Here is a 6,000-nt window from a genome sequence, read left to right as displayed (position 1 = left end):
GCTTTTATATAGGAATGATAACATATACAAACATAGTATGTGTGATAATAATGGCAGGAAGGATGAAAATACATAGAACTATACCCCTTGAAACACAGAGTTAGGACATGTCACATTTCTTTTGCCTCCCCCATCCTTTGGTTTTGTTGATGCTGTATTACTGCTTCTCTTTGTAAACTGAATAATCTCACTCAGCTTTCAAGATTTAAGTCATATGATTCTATCTGAAGCAACCTCTTGAGAATTTTCCGAGTACATAAGTATTCTTGGCTTCCTTTACAGCGAAGGCATACGTAGAATTACTCCATTGTATTATAACTACTTTATATGGCAATCACCTGATAGACCCCTCAAGAGTAGGAAAGATATGTCATTACCCTTTGTATATACCTTAGCTTTCATCAATAAATCTACCTCCTGGTAGACTGTAGAAGTTCTTTGACTACAGAGATAGTTATATGAATGAAGGAACTATTGACTGAAAGAATGCATTTTTGAATAAAAAGGAAATCATCAAGAGTAAAGAGATTTCAGTGAAAAGAAGTAAAGTTTGGGCACAAAGTTTGTGGTGCTTAAGTAGCAATCACGTCAAGATGTTATAAAAGTTCTAAAACATGGGTTTGGATTATAAGATTTATAGAGGTAAAGATCAGAAATTGTGACTAATCTCTTTGTAGGAAAATAAAATGCACAAAAAAGAAAAAACTCTTAGAAATCTCTCAAAATTCACTTTTAATTTTATTTTCTGCTTTAGTCTCTAATAGTCTAAAACTTCATATAAATGCAGGTGTTTAATCCTGTAAAAAGATTTTGACTATATACACTACAGTTGTCAATGGAAAAATGTTTTAATATGTTACAGAAGGTTTATTGCCTTACCAGACTTACACTGGCTCCTTATTTTCATAAGTTAACTTCCTACTGTTTGAAATGGAGCTTTCTCTTTCCATAAGTTGTTCATCTTCTGCTTTCATGATTAACATCTGGCATCAATAATATGATAGTTTGGGAAACAATTTTAATCATAAGGTTTTCTTGAGGATCTGGTTTGTTTGGAATTGTATTTTTATTACTTACACATGGCATCATTCTTTCTCTTCTTTCTTTAAAATTCAAAATTAAAGACTGACTACTTTTTAACCAAGTTTTGAGGTAATAGTGCTTGTACTGCAGGGACCATCGTGAGAATTCATGAGCTTGTCCAATTACTTTAACAGATTGCTTGATTTCTCCTGTGTAGAGATTTTGTCTTAGCTGTGCTCATTATTCAATTTGCAGATGGTTTTCTGATATGGGAAAGGCATTCTATTTTCTATGCCTTGAATTTAACAAAAAGAAGGTGAATTGTGGCAGTGAAGGTTTTTAGGCCTCAACAATAAAAGGAGTAGAATTACTGCAAGCCTCATAAGAGGCATTTAATCAAAGATTCTTAGACATGGAAGAAGAGTTACTTTCATCAAAGATTCAAGATTACTGTTTTACAAATGACAAGACTTAAGATCTAGACAGACACTAACTGCTATCAATTACTGACAAGGCTAGGATGAGATAAAAGGGAGAAATCCTGGTCAAATTCCATACTCTTTCTACTACCAGGACATATTTGCAATAATATATAAACCATATATTTAAACATGACGTTGTTCAAATTACGCCTTCATCTATCATTGGTCTTGATGCAATAATTTTCAGTTACCCATTTTGCAGAGAATAATTGAATTGGTAAGAATGAGAATAGTTACACAAAAACCCCAGCTACCTCTTTCCTCCCTGGATATCTCCAAGAGGGGTTCTATGTGGTATCTAAGATGATTCTGATAGTGTTTGATTTCTACTTTCCCACCTTGGTAATTGTTCATTATAACATAGGTTATTAATTTAACTTGCTTTTCTGCCTCAATTACCCCTCAATTTATTCCTGAAATAACTTTACTTAGCTATTCACACCCAAATCCTAGTCTCAAAATCTGTTTTATGGAGAACTTAAGTTAGGACAAAAGAAGAATTGGGACGTGTGAAGCTTTTCAAGTCTCTATAGGAAAATGGATCATTGGAATGGTTATGGAGTGGCCAACAAGTCATTTATGCTGTAGCATTTGTTATTAATCACATTTAACAAATAAAACTAAAGTCTAGGTATACTGTGAGTTCACTGAAATCACACAAGAAATCAGTGGTGTGAGTGACAAACATCTGTTATTTACTCATCACAAACTAAAGGAAATGAGACTAGGTTCTCTGTGGCTGGAGTAAGTCTGAAATAGAAGAGGACTGACATTCTTGAGCTTTTTATGATTCTACAACCTCTTTTCTCTGCTTTTTATACTGAGAAATAACATCTTTAATTTCTTATTTAAAATAACTTTGCTGGGTTGTTTGTGTAGTTAAGACTTCTACTACTGTTTACTGATCATGTACGTTAGACACGCGTGTACTTACAATGTTATCTACGCATTTTGCAATTTCCTTTTTGGTGATTAAAAAAAAAGACCACCACTTTTTCCTTAAAATTCTTTTTCTTCCTATTTCCAGTCATAACCTCAATGACTGCTTTATTCTCTTAGACTATGGGCTAATTGATTATAGGAAATTGATTCTACTAAGACCTAAGACTCTGGTAGAACTTCTCATTCTAATTTCTGATTTGTTTCTAAGCCTTAAGAAGACATAGCATAACATTTTTGACACATTATCATCTGCTTAAATTGGACCAATTATTTTCTTTGCTGTTCCAGGAATGTTGATGATTTTCTTTCTTTTTTATTTTATTTATTTATTTATTTTTGGAGACAGAGGCTCATTTTGTTGCCCTCGGTTAGAGTGCTGTAACATTACAGCTCACAACAACCTTAAACTCTTGGTCTCAAGTGATTCTCTTGCCTTAGCCTCCTGAGTAGTTGGGACTACAGGTGCCGGCCACAACACCTAGGTACTTTTTTAGAGACAAGGTCTTGCTCTGGCTCAGGCTAGTCTTGAACTCCTGAGCTCAGGCAATGCACCCACCTTGGCCTCCCAGAATGCTAGGATTATAGGCATGAGCTACAGCGCCAGGCCCGATGGTTTTCTTTTAAGCTAGTTATCTTGCAAAGCCTTTCACACTCTCTAGACAAAGTACACAGCTCAATAAATGCTTATTAAAAAAAAAAAAAAAAAACTATGAGTAAAGGCTGACTTTCTACTTAGAAAAAAAGGAATAGTGATCTCTGAATCTTTATTGCTTTTGCTTTCCAAGGATACTATTATGTTTCACCTTACCAGAAATTAATACCACAACCACCATTCCCCAAATGAATGGGAAAAATAAAAATAAAAAAAAAGACTTTAGAGAAGTTAAACTTTTTTCTTTCTTTTTTTTGCGAAACAGCTTTATGTACTTAGACTCCCACAGTTTTTTGATGACTGATATTGTATAGTATGTACCATCTGGAATCAAAATTCTTCCTATTTAATAAAGCAGATAAAGAATGAATATTTGCACATCTTTGTAAAATGACTGTAGAATAAGTCATGAAAGTTACACTGAAACAAAATGTACTTGCCAACTTTTTTCAGTGTGCATAAAATACGAGAAATTAAATGTAAAACTAGTTTTCTTGTGAACTCTTCTTTGGGTTTGCCAATAGAAATGATACAATTCTTTCCAGATTTAGTTGGCTTCATTTTGTTGTGTATGTGTGTTTTATTGTTTATATGAATGTGTGTACATACATTCTTGCATGTGTAGGGGAACACACTAAAATGGGCTGTCATTTTGGAATCTCCATTCTCATTTGCCACTGTGCATGATCTAAATTTAGAACAATTACAATATGCTTTTGGCACGAAGGCCCTGAACTAATTATGTGGTATTAAATTGAAAAGCTGATTGGCATATATTTACATGGCATTTGTAAAAATCATTTCAAATGGCTGTGAGCTTATCATATTTTCTAGTGAACATGTTTAAATTCATAACTCCATTTCTGAAATCTAACTTTGAATATTAATTCATTCCCCTCAGGCTCCTCAGTCACAGCTGTTTCTTTTATAAAAACAGAAGCTTTGATGTGGCAATTTTCATTTTATTCTATTGAGATCTTCTGCCAGGCATTTGGAATTAGTCCTTAGGACAAAAATATTCCATCAGATAGCTTAGACATTGTTGAACTATCTTGGTCTTTATTATTGCTGAGAATTTAGAGTGATCGTCCATTCTTTATAAAGTTTATTTCCTTCAATCCTCAGAGCAAAAGCTTCCATTTTTATAAGCAATGTACCAGTTTCACTAATTAGTTGCATTTCTATCAGAAATTATGTATGTTTATATTTAAAGTTTTATATATTCGTGGAGCTAATAATTAAGGCTTGAATGTAGCAGTGATCAGTGTGTTTTTCTTTTGCTGAGATGACTTGCATTTAAGGCTTCTAAAGAACCAATTAGATAAGTCTTAAAGCTACAGCAACTTAATGCTGTCAGATTATCCTCTCAGTTCTAAAAACTCCTACCGTGAATCCTTGTGTATGTTACTAAATAGTAGTGGCTGGGCTGCCACGTGTGGGGGAGAAAGACACATAAAATCTATATTGTACACTTTTATTAGTTACTCAATAAAATACCTAAACAAACAGTAAAAGGAAACATTCTCAGATGCTATCTTTGTGTGACTGATTAATATAGGAGGAGGAATTTATTTCTCATAGTTTTGGAGGCTAAAAGTCAAAGATCAAGACATCAGTTTGTCCTAGCACCCTGGGAGGCTGAGGTGAGTGAATTGCTTGAGCTCAGGAGTTCTGGATCTGTACATTCTAAAGTTTGGAACTGAGAGAGGCACATTTAACTATAAACCTGGAAAGTAATGATAAGCATAGGTAGAATTTGGAGTCATATAGATTTGAAGAAAAAAAGAACCGGCAACTACAAGGCATTTTAATATTGAACTGAAGGACGAATCCTTGTAATTAGAGAGAAGAGTGAAGAGAGGGTGAGTACAGGAGAGGAGGTTTGGAGGCGATGCTGGATTAGCATCAGTGGAGCATGCGAACGAAGGTGCTTTCAGAGACCACGTGGAACAATGAGTTGTTACTAAAAGCTTAAAGGCACTGGCCTCCCAAATGTGGAATGTGTACCCACCTCCACATATGCAGCTCCAGATGTAGTCAGAGGTCATTTAGACTTAGCTCAGTTGAGCGGCCCAGGGGACTGGGCATCCCCCCTCTGCCTTCCTGTTGCAGCTCTTCCCTGATACTCTGTTCCTGGCTGCTCTACTGTTAACTCCCCACTCCCTAACTCTTAGCTCCCCACTAACACTTTCCCACACACTTTTTCCTTATCCCAGGACTCACACAGATAATTCGGGTGGAAGATTTCAAAAGCTACATGACGTGAAGTCTTTTAAGGGGAGTAATACAAAGCAGATGCCATCTGAGCACGTTGGTCTCACATTCCTCCCAGCATCCCATCAAAATCATTATGCAGAATTTCAAAAAGGAATAAATCCATTTCTGCAAAGAGGTTTGAGGTGGAGGTCAACTGTGGGCAATGGATTTCAGTATAACTTTGAATGATAAGGGAAACAAGGTGAGAATGTGTTGGCTGGAGGGTCAGTGAGGACAATTTTTGCTAAGGGATAGATGCAGAAAAGTCTGTCTCTTATAGAAACCCAGAGGAAACACAGTCTTCATACACTCCTTCTGCTGCAAACTGTGTCTTTGTTTTAACTTTAATGTTTTTAGAATCAGTCTATAGGAAACGCATGGCAAACGCAGTTAATACTTTAAGACAATATAAATGTGAACAACTTTGACCATTAAACTAAAAGTTCATTTGACAGAAGGTGATGTCAACATAGAGAGAATAATTAGAAAAGTAATTACCTTATCTCACCTACAGAAAAGTTGAGATGACCTTGTGGAACAGTTGAAACTAGAAATAGAAATATGAGGAGTTTTCCTTCAAAAGTTTATTAACTAAATGAAGAAGTACAAGTAATAAGATAGCTACAAAAATATAAGAAGGGAGTA

Source organism: Nycticebus coucang, chromosome 3 (genome assembly GCF_027406575.1).
Source record: "Nycticebus coucang isolate mNycCou1 chromosome 3, mNycCou1.pri, whole genome shotgun sequence".
Lineage (NCBI taxonomy): Eukaryota > Metazoa > Chordata > Mammalia > Primates > Lorisidae > Nycticebus > Nycticebus coucang.
Note: the sequence above shows the minus strand (reverse complement) of the source record.